Source organism: Amblyomma mixtum, chromosome 1 (assembly GCF_055824585.1).
Source record: "Amblyomma mixtum isolate Tamu chromosome 1, ASM5582458v1, whole genome shotgun sequence".
Taxonomy (NCBI): domain Eukaryota; kingdom Metazoa; phylum Arthropoda; class Arachnida; order Ixodida; family Ixodidae; genus Amblyomma; species Amblyomma mixtum.
The window spans coordinates 146,053,952-146,073,165 of NC_143012.1; positions in this window are offsets into that span (position 1 = coordinate 146,053,952).

The following is a 19,214-nucleotide window of genomic DNA, read 5'->3' on the forward strand; positions in this document are numbered from 1 at the left end:
ATAATCACCCTGACTTGAGCTCATAATGGCTTCCAGAACAAACATATCTATACTTCATAGTAATGTTCGCAGTCTCAACAAAAACCTGAGCCCCCTACTTTCGTTTATCGTTGAACAGGGGGAGTCTTTTGAAATCATAGCGACCACGGAAACGTGGCTGAAAAAGAACGAAAACATAACAATTCCTGGTTACACGACATTATCACAGCCACGGAACTCGCAGTTTCGTGGTGGCGGTGTGGCGATGTTTGTTGCTGATAGCCTGCATTACACTATCTTATCATCACTTTCATCTTGTTCGCCTGAACTTGAAGCACTATTTCTGAAACTTGAATGGGGACTAGTAGTGGGCGTAGTTTACCGACCCCCGAGCTCAAGTCTTTCCATGTTTTTTGACAAATTGGAAATTATCTTGTCATCTTTAGCCAAGAACTACAAAAATGAAGTTATAATCGTTGGAGATGTTAATATTGACACACTTTCTACGAACACCATGGATTATACATATCTACTTCAGTCATACAACTTTCGCAATTTGATTAATTCTCCGACGCGCATAACCACTTTTTCGGCAACATCTATCGATCATGCACTGACAAATATTGACACAGGCGCACAAGCAGGCGTATATCAAACCCCAATTTCGGATCACTTGCCGATTTTCGTTAACGTAGACACACCTCCTGCAATAAAAGAGAATAAATCGCGAACTGACGCAAAGCTAGATTATGAATCATTCCGCAAAAAGTTGTTATTCCTCAATACTGACCTAATCTATCATGAAGATGTTAATATAGAGTTCTCTAACCTGATTACCACCCTTGTGGATCTAATAAAAAACAGTAGCCGAAGTACAACAGCCACGAGGCGTTACAAGCCAATTTGTCCGTGGATGACAGAAGAAATTTTGAACGTGTTAAAGAAGAAGGACTATTGGTATCACAAATGGCTACATCATAGAACTAACCAGTATTACTTGTACCAGTTCAAATGCGAACGTAATAAATCAGTGTCGTTAATGAGAGCCCGCAAAAAGGAATATTTTGCACGCCGAATTAAAGCCGCCACTGGCAATTCAAAGGAAATGTGGCAAATTGTAAATGAGGTGACACATAACTTTAAAAAACGTTCCATACTTCCCTCCAATGTGACTGAGCAGACAGTTGAAGAATTTAATACATTTTTCACCAAGGTTGGCCCTGATCTAGCATCGAAACTTCCTGATATAAGTACTAGCAGTGATCTTCCGCGGCCAGTCTTAAATTCTTTCGTTCTGCACGAAGTTGAATTAAATGAAGTGATGTGTGTCGTTATGGATTTAGCAACAAACAAGGCGGCAGGCTACGATGGCATTCCTGTGAAGCTAATTAAAGAAAATATTGATGTTCTAGGACCCATATTATGCCATTTATTCAACCATTCAATACTCAACAGCACATACCCATCATCCCTAAAGATAGCACGTGTTACTCCTGTATTCAAGGAGGGCGACTCCTCTGACCCTTCTAGTTACAGACCTATCTCTGTACTTAGTGTTATTAATACCATATTCGAAAAAATTCTTTACAAACGTATTCATCAGTTTCTTGAGAAATATAACATTATATGCCCAGAGCAGCACGGATTTCGCCCACAGTACTCCACCAGCTCAGCAGTCATCACTCTTACCCAGGCAATTAATGATGCTTTACACAATAACAGACTCGCAGCAATTATCTTTCTGGACATTAAGAAAGCCTTCGACACAGTTAACCATGACATTATGCTAAATAAACTAAAAACATATGGATTTCGCGATAAGGTGCTTGACTTTTTCTCTAGCTACCTCACAAACCGCCAACAAATTGTTTCAATGAAATCTTTCTCGTCATCCCTTCAGCGCCTACACACAGGGGTTCCCCAGGGGTCTACTCTTGGTCCGCTGCTCTTTTTACTGTACGTAAATGATCTGCCCAAGGTATTAGCTTCATCCAAAGCCATCATGTATGCTGATGACACTGCCATTGTAGTTACTGCTCATCATACGGTCGAACTTGAAAGCATAGCAAATATAGAACTGGAAAAAATCTCTGACTGGTTTCTCACAAACAAATTAACAATCAATGCTAAGAAAACTAAATACATACTGTTCCACTCAAAGAAAAAATCAATTCTTTCAACTGATATTACATTAACTATTAACCAGTCCCAGCTTGAGTCAACAAATAATTTTACATATCTTGGAGTCACACTGGATAAACATTTACACTGGCAACATCATATTGAGGCGACTTGCACTAAGATGGCTTCCGGTTGTTATGCTCTTCTCCAGACGCGCGAATACTTTGACATCAATATCCTCCGTGTCCTATACTTCACATTAATACATACTCACCTTTCATATTGCATCGAGTCGTGGGGCTGGACGTATAGCACATACCTAGAGCCTATTAAAAAGTTACAGAAGCGAGCACTTAGAATAATTTCATTTTCTAGTTACACTGTACGCAGTAAGGCACTATTTACTAAACTACGCGTATTACCCCTCAATTTACTTCGTGAGAAAAGAACTGCTGAATGTGTCCATAAAATAATAACAAACAACCTCCCGTTTGACATATCAATATTTAACATCCCGCCACTTCCAACACGGAGCCGCACGTACGGCAATTTTAACTTGCCAGTAAAAAGAAATGTATATGGAGAGCGTCTCCTAGAGTTTACGGGCGTAAAAGTTTGGATGCCCTAAAGACTGCCTACAACTTCTCCATTAGAATAAAAAATTATTACCTTAAAAAGAATGACACACTTTGAGTTCATACTTTCATTTTTTAATAGTCGTCTTAGATATTTGCCAGATATTATTTGCATGTAGCCGAATCCTGATACCTTGATTTATTTACAGATTTGTACATTTGCGTCTATTCTAAGGATGTTTGTGATTAAAAAGTGTGCACTGAAATCATTTTATCCTGTTCTTGTGTGTTGTACCCTTGTGATGCTTTGTAAATACTTAACAGCTATTTTCCCTTCGCTTTTTGTGATGCCTTAATTTTTGTATAAGTTCTACGCGTTTTGTTTGATCTAAGTTTCTTAGTTTATATAATCTGTAATATATGTATTTCTTTTGTTGATGCTCTTACAAGTGTTGAGAGTGATGTATAGCATTCTTTATACTAACTTACTGTCTTTATTTTGGTACATTGTTGCCTGCATGTTTGTATACCTTTTTTTCCATTGGACCCGTTACTAGCCGTTGGCTATGGGTCCGGGCAGTGTTTGCGTACATTTTTTGCAACAAAGACCAATAAATAAATGAATGAATGAATGAATGAAAACGTACGGGGGGTCATAACTGAAGGTGAAAATTCTAAACCAGGATATTTCACGGCAGTCGCAGCCTATGAAGACGGCACAGTGGGGGCCGCCGCCACTATCCGAACTAATTCGCCTGCAGAGACGGAAGGAGCCGCCATCGCACTTGCTCTGGCCCACTCCATCATTGACAAAAACATAACCGAAATTTGCACAGATTCACAGGCCGCGTACCGCCACTACCTAAAGGGCGTGGCGACTCCGGCAACACACCGTATTCTTACCACGGCCACCTCTCTCGACCGAACGGTTACTCTGTCGTGGGTCCCTGGGCATGCCTCGATCCCCAATAATGAGCGCGTTCATGCGCTGGCCCGAGAACTCTCCTCCAGGACCCCGGAGGATCAGGCACCCAAGCCTGCGCAAGAAGCCCCATCGGTCCTCTCTACATATCACCAAATCACCACATTTTACAAATTCAGCCGCCTGACACTGCCACCACCCCACAGTACCTTGTCGCCCTTATCCAGCGCCACATGGCGGCAATTACAGACAGGCTGCTTTATTTCACCCCACCGTCTCTCATGCTTTCACCCCACCTTTCCTGCTGATTGTAACACCTGTGGCGTGCCCAGATCCACGCTTTTCCACTACCTTTGGGAATGTCCTTCCCCAAAGGCAGTACCCCTCATCCCCAATCCCACTCATTCTTCCTGGGAGGCTGCTTTACGGACCGCTCAGCCCGCCGGCCAGAAATGGCTAGTGGATCGGGCTTTACGTGAAGCACAAGCCCGTGGACTCCTGGACCAGTAGGGGACCACCCTGGAAGATTTTTGTTTGTGTGTGTAATAAAGTTGTTTCCATCCATCCAACTGAAGGTGTTCAGGAAGGCTCCGGGCTGGCACGTTTTGTTTTTTTTTTACCTTGGAAGAGGGTTTTTCTGGTGTGCACTATCAAAGTTGTAGGGCGGGACGCGCGATTCCGAGAGTCAGTCGCTTTTGTGGAGATTGCTGTGGGCATCGCATTTTGTAACTAATTTGATGACTTTTTTATTTTGTGTTTCGGGGAACAGTTATTAATACTGTCAAAGTTGAAGGGGGCAGCACGCAGCAAGGAACCAATCGTGTTGAGGCCTGCTGCTATATGATGCTTCCTGAATGCGAGATGGACTCCCGGGGGTTTAAAACCGAGCCCGGGAGTCCAATCCGTCGTTCGGGGTTAAAGGGACCCTGAAAAGCTCTTTGCTAAGGTTAGCAAAAGCCCACGAGAGATCGGTATTCCATCACTTGTCGCCGCACCGCAAAAATTGTTAAGCGAACTGCATCAACACCGAAGATATCGCCGATTAAAAATGATGTTCCTCCTCTCCCCCATATACCACCCTCAACTCATACACGCGGGGCTCGCTCCGAAAAAAGAAGAAAAGACGGGCCGATGCTCCGCCCATGCATACGTCAAGCAATGGTGCTCTGCTTGTTTACTTCCGGTTGTCGTGGACACATGTGCGAAAGTGAGTGCGATTCACTGCGGTGCGCTGTTGCGAACGGCGTCGCAACGTCCGATCGCAGCTCGTCGCCTGCGTGCAACTTGCTAGATGTCAACGACGAGCCGCGCGCGGCAGACGCAACGACGGGAAGCGGGAGCCAAATCGAGCGCGGAGAGCTGCAGCGTCGTGATGACGTACAGCGCGCTCCTCAGGGCGCTCGGGGTCGAGCCACGCGGGCCGGCCTGCCAGCCTTGATGCCGGCCGCCGGCGAGTGAAAAACGCGCTAGTATTGTTTGTTCACGTTTATAGCAAGCCCTGGGATAGATGCATGTCAAAAATGCATCACTTCTGACGATCGTTGGCCAATACCGAGCTGATCGTAAAAGTGATGAATGCGATACTAGCAAATTTCATCCCATAGCCGCTTTGGTGCTGCTGCGGCGCTTCGCCTGCCGCCTGCTAGCTCCGTTGCTGAAGGCGTCGTGGAAATCGAATATATATTCTATTATGGGACAAGTTCGCAGTAAAGCGATGTGAAGAATAGGCCTTTTGATATAGCGCAAGCGACTTCCGAAGCGCCGTCAGCCGCGACTAGGGCAGCCTGGGACCAGCGCGCAGTTCGTCGCCCGGCGTTGCCGCAGTCGGTGTCGTTGCCGAAAGATCCACTTTTGAACAGACATGTTGTCGCTGCTCGAATATAGGAAGCATCATCTCTGCTAGAATGGCTGTTTTGTATTTCCTTGTGCGAACGTCAAGTACGCCGAGTATGCCGGCCGGCCGACCGGCCTGGATCAGGTCTGCCGGCGTCATAAAAAATGAGCTAAAGAGTGTTCTTGACGTAAATAATAAACCCTAGGCCAAGAAATGTGAAAAAAGTGTCATTTTTGAGGATCGCTGACGAATACTGAGCTGCTGGTAAAGGTAACAACTGTGATACGAGCAAACTTCTGGCCACAACCGCCTTGCAGCTGCCCCTGGCCTGACGTTGGGGTCCGGCTCGCCTGGCGGCCGCTCGCTTCGCGGCTGAAGGCGTCGCGGAAAGTGACCATACTATTACTTTAATTATTGTGAGATGATGCTGTTGACTGTAAAGCGGTGTGTAGAGTAAGCCTTTTATTAAAGCTCAGGCAACTTCCGAAGCGCCGGCCCCTGCGGCTTCGACGCGAAACGAGCTATAGGCCTAGCGACGACCACGGCAGCCAGGCAGCAGCAGAACTCGCCGCTCGGAGAGCCCGCGAGCGGTGCCGTTGCCGAAAGCTCCCAACATAAGCAGGCATGCTTTGTCGCTGCTCGAGTATAGCTGGCAGTCTTTCTGATGACGATCGGTGCGGCGCGCCGTCCAAGTTTTCGCACATGTCTCCTGATTGCTGCTCGAACGGCATGGATCCGGAGCTCGAAGCGCGGCTGCGTGCAGCCACCGCTGAGATGGGCTTCGAGCCTTTCAGTACACGCCATACCGAGACCCACAGGGCGACGACAGCAGCGGTATATATAATTCTAGTCCACTACAGCAGCGACTCGTCGGCGCAGCTAGGAAACTCGCAAAGGCGGGTGCCAAGATTTGACGAGAACGCATGCTTTTGTGAGCAGACGGATTTCCTTTTTTACCGGAAGTACCACATTAATTTCAAGAAATGCGCTGGATTCTTACCTCTGTATACGTGCGTTTTAAAAAATAATAAGCAATCAATAAAATAGTATTTCAAGGAGCATCAGTGCTCAGTTTCAATTGAAAAATTGCAAAAATTGCGCGTGACGTAATTTGGCAGAGCCAGTGAGAAGGGTCGCCCAGTCCATGGCCAAGGCTGCCCAGTTTACGTCATGTGGTAGGGGCGGGTAAAAACGCGCGGTGAGGTACGCCCTAATCGGCTGTGAGCGGCAAGTTTGAAAAATTGTTTCTAAATTATTGGTTCCAGGTGCAGCTTTCTGAATCAGACTAGAATACTCACAGAGACCACCTCTACAGAGTTGTTGCAATAAAATATGATTGAAGAAACCATTTCAGGGTCCCTTTAAGTTTAGATGCTCTGCACCTTCGGCTACGCCGAGGAGGGAAGATTTCTCTGTTAGCCAGTTACGTATTATTTGTCACTGTCTAATATGCTGCACATTTTGGTAAATCTCATGTATACAAATTTCAGTTTATTTGTCTCGTTTTCTCTCGTTGTTGCAAGTCGTCATTACACCGTCACCCACGGGCCACCTGAAGTGCGAGGAGCCTTCAAGTCAGCAAACCGTCCCTGATGACGCACCCCTGTATATAGTAAGGAAAATAACCGTCGTAGCTTTACTGAATGGTTCCGAGGGGGCGTCTGCTGAACATGTCTGACTAGTCTTAACTGGGAAAAGGCGGAAGCAAAAATTCCTAAAACCACATCCGCAGGGATAGACGAAATTCCAATCAAGCTGATTAATGAACTTGGCCCAAGAAGCAAGGAAGCGCTGATAAAAGCATTGGAGACAGTCATAACAAATAAGCAAATTCCGCACAGCTGGAGACAGAGTAAAATGAATTTGATTTTTAAAGGGAAAGGAGATGAGATGAACATAAAATCCTTCCGTCCGATTACTGTGACATCTATGTACAGGCTTGCAATGCGGGCGGTGAAATTAAAAATGCTGTCATGGGTAGAAGGTAATCGGATACTCGGAGAACTTAAGAATGGGTTCAGAAGGGGTAGGCGCTTAGATGATAGCCTGTTCGTGCTTACCCAATGCATAGAAACAGCTAAGGCGGAAAACAGACCTCTGTATTTATCCTTTCTGGACATAAGCAGTGCATACGATAGTGAACAGGGAACTCCTGTGGAGCATATTAAAAGATTTAGGTATCGTTCATGAGGTAATTAATTTTATACAGGAAATCTACCGAGATAATGAAGTTCAAATTACATAGGAAGGGAAAAAAAGTACCACAACTGTTGGGGTGCACAAAGGATTAAGGCAAGGTTGTCCTCTATCACCGCTGCTCTTCATCCTTTACGTGATAAATATGGAAAGGAGGCTAGAAGAGAGTAATGTAGGTTATAATCTGTCATACAGATTAGGCGGAAATGTAGTTGAGCAGCGACTCCCGGGTTTAATGTATGCGGACGTTATTGTACTGTTAGCAGATAGGCAGGAAGATTTACAAACTTTGGTTAATTGCTGTGGTGACGAAGGAGACGCTCTAGGATTCAGTTTTAGCGCAACTAAATCAGGTGTTATGATTTTTAACGATACAACTGATCAGGTGCTTACAATACAAGGCCACGAAATACCCAAAGTGTCCGAATACAAATACCTCGGGATATGGCTAAACGAAGGGCAGATATACACGGAAAAGCATGAGCAGGCTCTTAGGGCAAAAGGACGAAGAGACGCCGGGATAATGAAACATAGGGCATTATGGGGGTACAACAAATATGAAGTTAGGAGAAGGTAAGTGACGCCAACCAAGTAAAATACAGGAAAAACACGACGTTTCGGGACCGGCTCGGCCCCTTCTTCACGGTGTGACTACGGGCGAGCGCAGCTTGGCTTTTTAAGCCCCTGTGTGGAGGACCTGCGGGTCAATGGCCGCAGCCCATGGACGTAGGATGAGGGGAGAGTCCCCAGGGAACGATTAACATTCTCTCGTGTTTGCTGTATGTGCCACGACTCGAGTAGAAGCCTCCTGCGTGGGTTAGCTTCCGTTTCCAATACAATGGTGCTGTCGAAGTCAATTGGGTGGTCACACCCTTCACAGTGTTCGGCCACGGCGCTGCGTTGACAATTCATGTGACGGACGTCCGCTTTGTGTTGGTTCATCCTTTCCGCGAAGTTCTTCGTTTCCCCTATGTACGACGCCGGGCAGACGGAACACGGAATTTTGTACACGACGCCCTGGGCCTTTTCTCTGGGCTGCCGGTTTTTTGGGCGGGGGAGAAGGCGACCGATAGTGCTGGTCGGTTTGTGCGTTGTCAGCACCCCTTCTTTTCCGAGAATGCGACCGAGCGTCTCGCTCACGCCTCTCACGTAGGGGATGCAAACACGTTTCCGCTTCTGGCGTGCGTCTGAGGAAATAATAGACCGGATTTTGTTTTGCCTTTCTTGCTTCCTGATAATGCGCCGGATGAATGAGCTTGGGTAGCCGTTCTTTTGGAGGTCAGAAATGACTCGGTTCTTCTCCTTCCTTTTATCTTCACTTGAGGAACATATGGAGTCGGCTCTCTTCAGTAATGACGTCACGACAGATGCTTTGTGCGGGATGGGATGGTTCGAATCGAAATGTAGGTACCGTCCTGTGTGGGTTGGCTTCCTGTGCACCGAGGACTGCAGGCCTTTGTCGTGCCTTGTAAGTAGGACATCCAGAAAAGGCAGGCTGCCCTGCTGTTCATGTTCAACAGTAAATTGTATGGCCGGTTCAACTGAATTTAGATGACTCTGGAGGTTTTCTATCTCTGAGGTTTTCACCACACAAAAGCAGTCGTCTACATAACGGAGGAATAACTTTGGCTTGGGATTAAAGGAGGAGAGGGCCCGGCTTTCGACGTCTTCCATGGTTAGGTTAGCCACTGTGACTGAAATTGATGCCCCCATAGCAGTTCCGGTTGTTTGCTTGAAAAATTCTCCGTTGTAGGTGAAAAAGGTACTGCGCAGACAGAGGTCGAGAAGGCGACATACCTCATCGACGTTGAGTGGAGTTCTCTCGTGCAGCGTTTGGTCGTTTTCGAGTGCGCGGCGAGCGACGGACACAGCAAGGGGAACCGGTACGCAGGTAAATAGCGACACCACGTCAAATGAGACTAGGCTTTCGTCTTCCTCCACGGTAAGGTTCGAGACAAGTTGGACGAAATGCCGCGAATTCTGTACATGCGTGGGTGTTCTGCCGGCGAGCGGCGCCAGTACCTTGTGCAGGTAGTCAGAGAGACGTCGCAGAGGAGACAGGGTGAAGTCTACAATTGGCCGAAGGGGGACGCCAGGTTTGTGAGTTTTAGGTAGCCCGTAAAAACCTGGAGCTGAGCCGTTTCTGGAGATGAGGCGGAGGTAAAGCCATTTGAAATCAGGATGCCGCTTGAACATCTCTGCCAGGGTTTTGTTGAGTGTTGCCTGAGTGTTTGAAGTCGGATCCTTGCGAACCTTCTCATACGCCCCACTGCTCAAAAGGGCTGACGCCTTCTCCTCGTAGTCGCGTCGGTCCATCACCACTGTAGAGTTGCCCTTGTCTGCCGGGAGTATGACGATGTCGGTGTCGTCCCTGAGACCGCGTAGGGCTTTTCGTTCCAGTTGAGACAGATTGCTCGGAAATTTGGGGGGTACCTTGGCGATGACTCCAATCGCTTTCAGGCGGACCTCTTCCCTGACGTGCGGCTCCAGGTGCTGGACCGCATCTTCAACAGCCGCGACTAGTTTTGGGAGGGCGGGACCAGATGATATGTTGAATCCATGTCCTTTTGCGAGAACAGAGGATTCGGGCGGTGTTAAGCGACGGGAGGAGAGGTTCTTTACAAAGCCAGAGTTATGGGGGTCAGGCTGTTTCTTCTGCCGCTGCTGTAGGGCAAACAACTTCTTGTTTTGTCACTCACGATGTTTGTTGGCTGCAGTGGAGGCCGCTTCCATGGCAAAGGCGTCCACCCGCGGGAAGAGCTCAGGCATCCTGTGTTCTAGTTGGCGGCGCGCGAAGAACCGGTCCAGCTCCTTTTTGCGGAGAACGGAATGGCACTCGTGTATCCGCGCACTTAATAACTGTTGCTCCGTTTTGGACACCAGCCGTAGGCCTTCTGCGGTGGTTACAGGGCGCTTTAGGCGAAGGCTCACGGGTATCACATCCTTTTCCTTGCAGGTCTTGTTGAAGTTTAGATGTGTCCGGAAGACAGCAATACTCTTGGTGATGTTGACGTATCGCTTCACTAGCTGCATGGTCTCGATGCCGAAGTCTTGGCGTATAGACTCAAAAGAAAACATTCGACAGAAGTCTGTCTGGTTGGGAAATTTAATGTTAGGAGAAGGTAAGTGACGCCAACCAAGTAAAATACAGGAAAAACACGACGTTTCGGGACCGGCTCGGCCCCTTCTTCACGGTGTGACTACGGGCGAGCGCAGCTTGGCTTTTTTAAGCCCCTGTGTGGAGGACCTGCGGGTCAATGGCCGCAGCCCATGGACATAGGATGAGGGGAGAGTCCCCAGGGAACGATTAACATTCTCTCGTGTTTGCTGTATGTGCCACGACTCGAGTAGAAGCCTCCTGCGTGGGTTAGCTTCCGTTTCCAATACAATGGTGCTGTCGAAGTCAATTGGGTGGTCACACCCTTCACAGTGTTCGGCCACGGCGCTGCGTTGACGATTCATGTGACGGACGTCCGCTTTGTGTTGGTTCATCCTTTCCGCGAAGTTCTTCGTTTCCCCTATGTACGACGCCGGGCAGACGGAACACGGAATTTTGTACACGACGCCCTGGGCCTTTTCTCTGGGCTGCCGGTTTTTTGGGCGGGGGAGAAGGCGACCGATAGTGCTGGTCGGTTTGTGCGTTGTCAGCACCCCTTCTTTTCCGAGAATGCGACCGAGCGTCTCGCTCACGCCTCTCACGTAGGGGATGCAAACACGTTTCCGCTTCTGGCATGCGTCTGAGGAAATAATAGACCGGATTTTGTTTTGCCTTTCTTGCTTCCTGATAATGCGCCGGATGAATGAGCTTGGGTAGCCGTTCTTTTGGAGGTCAGAAATGACTCGGTTCTTCTCCTTCCTTTTATCTTCACTTGAGGAACATATGGAGTCGGCTCTCTTCAGTAATGACGTCACGACAGATGCTTTGTGCGGGATGGGATGGTTCGAATCGAAATGTAGGTACCGTCCTGTGTGGGTTGGCTTCCTGTGCACCGAGGACTGCAGGCCTTTGTCGTGCCTTGTAAGTAGGACATCCAGAAAAGGCAGGCTGCCCTGCTGTTCATGTTCAACAGTAAATTGTATGGCCGGTTCAACTGAATTTAGATGACTCTGGAGGTTTTCTATCTCTGAGGTTTTCACCACACAAAAGCAGTCGTCTACATAACGGAGGAATAACTTTGGCTTGGGATTAAAGGAGGAGAGGGCCCGGCTTTCGACGTCTTCCATGGTTAGGTTAGCCACTGTGACTGAAATTGATGCCCCCATAGCAGTTCCGGTTGTTTGCTTGAAAAATTCTCCGTTGTAGGTGAAAAAGGTACTGCGCAGACAGAGGTCGAGAAGGCGACATACCTCATCGACGTTGAGTGGAGTTCTCTCGTGCAGCGTTTGGTCGTTTTCGAGTGCGCGGCGAGCGACGGACACAGCAAGGGGAACCGGTACGCAGGTAAATAGCGACACCACGTCAAATGAGACTAGGCTTTCGTCTTCCTCCACGGTAAGGTTCGAGACAAGTTGGACGAAATGCCGCGAATTCTGTACATGCGTGGGTGTTCTGCCGGCGAGCGGCGCCAGTACCTTGTGCAGGTAGTCAGAGAGACGTCGCAGAGGAGACAGGGTGAAGTCTACAATTGGCCGAAGGGGGACGCCAGGTTTGTGAGTTTTAGGTAGCCCGTAAAAACCTGGAGCTGAGCCGTTTCTGGAGATGAGGCGGAGGTAAAGCCATTTGAAATCAGGATGCCGCTTGAACATCTCTGCCAGGGTTTTGTTGAGTGTTGCCTGAGTGTTTGAAGTCGGATCCTTGGCGTCCCCCTTCGGCCAATTGTAGACTTCACCCTGTCTCCTCTGCGACGTCTCTCTGACTACCTGCACAAGGTACTGGCGCCGCTCGCCGGCAGAACACCCACGCATGTACAGAATTCGCGGCATTTCGTCCAACTTGTCTCGAACCTTACCGTGGAGGAAGACGAAAGCCTAGTCTCATTTGACGTGGTGTCGCTATTTACCTGCGTACCGGTTCCCCTTGCTGTGTCCGTCGCTCGCCGCGCACTCGAAAACGACCAAACGCTGCACGAGAGAACTCCACTCAACGTCGATGAGGTATGTCGCCTTCTCGACCTCTGTCTGCGCAGTACCTTTTTCACCTACAACGGAGAATTTTTCAAGCAAACAACCGGAACTGCTATGGGGGCATCAATTTCAGTCACAGTGGCTAACCTAACCATGGAAGACGTCGAAAGCCGGGCCCTCTCCTCCTTTAATCCCAAGCCAAAGTTATTCCTCCGTTATGTAGACGACTGCTTTTGTGTGGTGAAAACCTCAGAGATAGAAAACCTCCAGAGTCATCTAAATTCAGTTGAACCGGCCATACAATTTACTGTTGAACATGAACAGCAGGGCAGCCTGCCTTTTCTGGATGTCCTACTTACAAGGCACGACAAAGGCCTGCAGTCCTCGGTGCACAGGAAGCCAACCCACACAGGACGGTACCTACATTTCGATTCGAACCATCCCATCCCGCACAAAGCATCTGTCGTGACGTCATTACTGAAGAGAGCCGACTCCATATGTTCCTCAAGTGAAGATAAAAGGAAGGAGAAGAACCGAGTCATTTCTGACCTCCAAAAGAACGGCTACCCAAGCTCATTCATCCGGCGCATTATCAGGAAGCAAGAAAGGCAAAACAAAATCCGGTCTATTATTTCCTCAGACGCATGCCAGAAGCGGAAACGTGTTTGCATCCCCTACGTGAGAGGCGTGAGCGAGACGCTCGGTCGCATTCTCGGAAAAGAAGGGGTGCTGACAACGCACAAACCGACCAGCACTATCGGTCGCCTTCTCCCCCGCCCAAAAAACCGGCAGCCCAGAGAAAAGGCCCAGGGCGTCGTGTACAAAATTCCGTGTTCCGTCTGCCCGGCGTCGTACATAGGGGAAACGAAGAACTTCGCGGAAAGGATGAACCAACACAAAGCGGACGTCCGTCACATGAATCGTCAACGCAGCGCCGTGGCCGAACACTGTGAAGGGTGTGACCACCCAATTGACTTCGACAGCACCATTGTATTGGAAACGGAAGCTAACCCACGCAGGAGGCTTCTACTCGAGTCGTGGCACATACAGCAAACACGAGAGAATGTTAATCGTTCCCTGGGGACTCTCCCCTCATCCTACGTCCATGGGCTGCGGCCATTGACCCGCAGGTCCTCCACACAGGGGCTTAAAAAGCCAAGCTGCGCTCGCCCGTAGTCACACCGTGAAGAAGGGGCCGAGCCGGTCCCGAAACGTCGTGTTTTTCCTGTATTTTACTTGGTTGGCGTCACTTACCTTCTCCTAACATTAAATTTCCCAACCAGACAGACTTCTGTCGAATGTTTTCTTTTGAACAAATATGAAGTACTGAGAGGTATTTGGAAAGGAATAATAGTGCCGGGACTTACTTTCGGCAATGCGGTTCTGTGCTTAAGGGCAGAAGTTCTGTCGAGATTAGACGTAAATCAGAGAGCTGTTGGAAGATTAGCACTAGGTGCCCACGGCAAAACCACAAACGAGGCAGTACAAGGGGATATGGGATGGACATCGTTCGAAGCACGGGAAGCTAAGAGTAAAATACTATATGAAGAACGCCTGAGGAAATTGGACGATAACAGGTGGGCAGCTAAGGTATTCAAATACTTATACAGAAAGAGCGTTGACTCAGATTGGCGCAAAAGAACTAGAAAACTAACCAGTAAGTATGCCGGTCATGAGGACGGAGAAAGAAAGAGCATTAAACGACTGGTTAAAAACGCGGAAGTAAAAAACTGTTAAAATTTGTTAAAAAGTTAAAAATTGTTAAAAAGTTAAAATTGTTATACTATGTTAAAAGAAACATACTTTAGGTAGTATGCACTGGCAAACAGCCGCGGCGCTTAGGTGCGCCGCCGCCGGCCGCCATGATTGAGGTGCACGTAGAAGACGAACTCCTGCTTTGCAAGCATGTTTTCTTCCTCAGACTGCCCTTTGGAATCCGCGTGCATCAAAGATTCGGCCGGTAGTCGCTGAGCGCGATAGCCGCACGTAACTACGCCGTAAACGAACGCCAATTTGATTGGGCAGCGGCGCTTGTCAGCGCTGCTTGAACCTGTTGAGGAAACGCGCGCAGCGTCGAAAGATGGTCGCGGGTTTGGTTGCCCTCGATTCCTGGGATAGAAGCTCTGATAGTGGTCATTGACAGCAACGCTTTCGTAAAATGAGAGCCGTATTTAGTTCGGGCACATTCGCGGGGGAGAGATCGGTGACCCGGCACCACGTTGAAAGCTGCTGCGCGTCTACGGTGCTCCTTGCACTGCCGTGGACATCGTATACGTGCGCAGAGCCGTTGATTTCTGAGCTGTACTACGTATATGACCTTGATATGATGATTAAGGTTTTAATCTTAGGTTGACCTGCGAAATATTTGGACGAAATGAATCCTAAACGAGCACCGGAGAGCCACCAAAGTTTGCTTAAAAGTAGAATGAAAGGACGCGACCTCGTGCTTTGATCTTGCAATGAATTCTTGGGGCCATGCGCTTCGTTTTTCGATGGAGTCGTGGCCACCCAGGCGGCGTCTTTATATCGTGGATGATGTGAAGTTTGCGCTTGCGTCAGGGTGATACTGCAAGCTCGCGAGTAGGCGCGACAATCTCGATCCCAGCCATAACAGTACACTAATTTCTGTACCGTGCCCTGTGTTGTAAAGATTCCGGCACGAAAAAGAAACAAGACACTGACGAAGTGCTGACTACCAAGTGTCAGCTAGTAGGTACTCGTGTCGAATTTTGTCAACCCGGCGTGCGCAATACAAAAGTGAACAACTACCTAGCCCAGTTTTCTGCCTTATGACTGGACCTTGTGACAATCTATGACCACCTTGCAAAAGAACGGCTGCTCCAGAGCGGTAGCAAGGCTTCCCAAATCCTCTCTGAGTATGCGTCGTGTGCAGAGGACTCCCAAACAAGACATAATCGGCGCCTTTCGTCACATATCTACTGCGGTGTGCTCATGCACAGCGGACGCCGTAGCGAGAGGCCTGATCACCGATTACTTCCCCGCGAATGTGTCTCAACGAAATGCGGCTCTCTGGTTTCATGGAAGCGCTGCTGTCACTGACCACTATCCCAGATTCTATCCTAGGATCGAGGGGAACCAAACCTGCGACCAACTTTCGTCACGGCGCTTGTTTTCTCGGCTGGCTCGAGCTGCCCAATCAAATTGGCGTTCTTTAACGGCATAGTTACGTGCGGCTATCGTGCCCAGCGACTACCGACCGAATCTGCGATGCACGCGGATTCTAAGCGGCAGTCTGCATGCGAAGTGCGAAGAAAACATGCTTGCGGAGCAGGAGTTTATCTGCTACGTGCACCTCAGTCATGGCGGCCGGCGGCGCGACTGTGCGCCAATGCATACCACCTATATCGGTACTGGAAAAGGCAGATCAGGAAAGAATTGTGCTATGATAACTCAAGAGGCAGTGCCCTAACCTTTAAAGCTAGGTCAGGGTGTCTTAGAACGCGCAGCTACAAAAAGAAATTTAACGAAGAAGATGACACATGTGCAGTGTGTGGTAGATCTGTGGAAACAGTTGAACACCTCATAATCAAATGTGATGGTATCCATCCGGATGTCGATGCAGGCGCAGTCACTCTTCCTGAGGCCCTAGGATTTAAAGATAACAATGTTCATGTAAATAAATCTGCAGTGGAAGTTAACAAAAAGCGATTGGAGGATTGGTGGCTGAAAAGCAGAGATGTGGCATAAGGTTAGAATTGTAGGAAACCGTAGTAAAGATGATGGCGATTCTTAATGAGAATTGCCAACACAGTTAAAAAAAACAAAGAAAGAAAAGCTGAGCATGGTGGCAATTGCCACCATCCCCTATCAAAGGGGGCGCTCCTATCCGTCCGTCCGTCCCTCCCTCCCTCCGTCCGTCCCTCCGTCCCTCCCTCCCTCCGTCCGTCCCTCCGTCCGTCCGTCCCTCCCTCCGTCCGTCCGTCCCTCCGTCCGTCCCTCCGTCCGTCCGTCCGTCCCTCCGTCCGTCCCTCCGTCCGTCCCTCCCTCCGTCCCTCCCTCCGTCCGTCCCTCCGTCCGTCCCTCCCTCCGTCCCTCCGTCCGTCCGTCCCTCCCTCCGTCCGTCCCTCCGTCCATCCCTCCGTCCCTCCCTCCGTCCGTCCCTCCGTCCGTCCCTCCGTCCGTCCGTCCGTCCCTCCCTCCGTCCCTCCCTCCGTCCGTCCCTCCGTCCGTCCCTCCCTCCGTCCGTCCCTCCGTCCGTCCCTCCCTCCGTCCCTCCCTCCGTCCGTCCCTCCCTCCGTCCGTCCCTCCGTCCGTCCCTCCGTCCGTCCGTCCCTCCGTCCGTCCCTCCGTCCATCAATACATCCATCCATCAATACATCCATCCATCCATCCATCAATACATCCATCCATCCATCCATCAATACATCCATCCATCCATCCATCCATCAATACATCCATCCATCCATCCATCCATCAATATGGATGGATGGATGGATGGATGGATGGATGGATGGATGGATGGATGGATGGATGCATGCATGCATGGATGCGTGCATGGATGCATCCATGCATGCATCCATGCATGCATCCATCCATCCATCCGTCCATCCATGCATCCATCCATGCATCCATCCATGCATGCATCCATCCATCCATCCATCCATGCATCCATCCATGCATGCATCCATGCATCCATCCATGCATCCATCCATATATCCATCCATGCATCCATCCATGCATCCATCCATGCATCCATCCATCTATCCATGCATCCATCCATGCATGCATGCATGCATCCATGCATCCATGCATGCATGCATGCATGCATGCATCCATGCATCCATGCATGCATCCATGCATGCATCCATGCATCCATCCATGCATGCATCCATGCATGCATCCATGCATGCATCCATGCATGCATCCATGCATCCATCCATGCATGCATCCATGCATGCATCCATGCATCCATCCATGCATGCATCCATGCATCCATCCATCCATCCATGCATCCATCCATCCATGCATGCATGCATCCATCCATGCATGCATCCATCCATCCATCCATCCATCCATCCATCCATGCATGCATGCATGCATGCATCCATCCATCCATCCATGCATCCATCCATGCATCCATGCATGCATCCATCCATGCATCCATCCATGCATCCATCCATGCATGCATCCATCCATCCATGCATCCATCCATCCATGGATCCATCCATCCATCCATGCATCCATCCATCCATGCATCCATCCATCCATCCGTGCATCCATCCGTGCATCCATGCATCCATCCATGCATCCATGCATCCATTCATGCATCCATGCATCCATCCATCCATCCATACATCCATCAACACATCCATACATCCATCAATACATCCATCCATACATCCATCAATACATCCATACATCCATCAATACATCCATCAATACATCCATACATCCATACATACACACACACATGCATACATGCATCCACGCATGTATGCATGCATGTATGCATGGATGCATGCAGGATGCATGGATGCATGTATGCATGGATGCATGCATACGTGCATACATGCATGCATCCATGCATACATGCATACATGCATGCTAGATAACAAGTTATCTAGCCTTGAGCCACTTCTCTCTGGTGTTCCCCAGGGCAGCATAATGGGGCCCTTACTTTTTCTTGTTTACATTAATGACATCTTTTCTACCCCTGCCGTTGACTTTGTGGGCTTTGCTGATGATATTACAGCACTGTTGTCGGGTAGCACAGAAGCCGAATTATTTTCGCGAGCAAATAAGTTTCTGGAATATCTTCACGAGTGGTCAAGAAATAATCATCTAAAAGTTAATTCTGAAAAAAACGAAGGCCGTCTTATACCGAACAAGAAACAAAACTGTTCACACCAATTTCACCCTATCATTAGGAGGCAAAACAATTGCAATCGTGAAAAACATAAAATGCTTAGGAGTTACCTTCTCAGAGTGTCTCACCTGGGACGAACAGGTCAATCATGTTCGGAAAAAACTGAATCGCTTCAACGGTCTTATTTGCCAACATAGGGACACACTTCCGTCTCGAGTAAAGGTCCTCATTTATCAAGCATTCTTTCTCCCATCACTGACTTACTGTCTCACAGTTTGGGGAACGACGACCCAGCACAACATATCCAAACTAATAACAGTACAAAAGCGGGCAATTAGACTCATAGCAAACGTATCGAGGCAGACCCACACACATCCATACTTCATTAAATTTGGCATTCTAAAGTTCACTTCTTTGTTTCCTTTCAGATTGCTATCAATGTACAAAACTGCGGTTTTTACTAACAATGAAACCACTCTCTCACTTCTAAAAATGTCTCGCTATTCAACCGTCTACGATACCCGCTCTCATTTTCCTTGGTCACTGCCTCTTTGTCGGACCAAATACGGTATGCAATCTTTATCTTTTATTCTGTCGAAATACCTAAACATTTTAGAAAATAACAACATATCGCTAAAATGCATCACGGTAAAGAGCTTAAAAACCATTTTGTATCTTTTTGAAGACATTTAATTA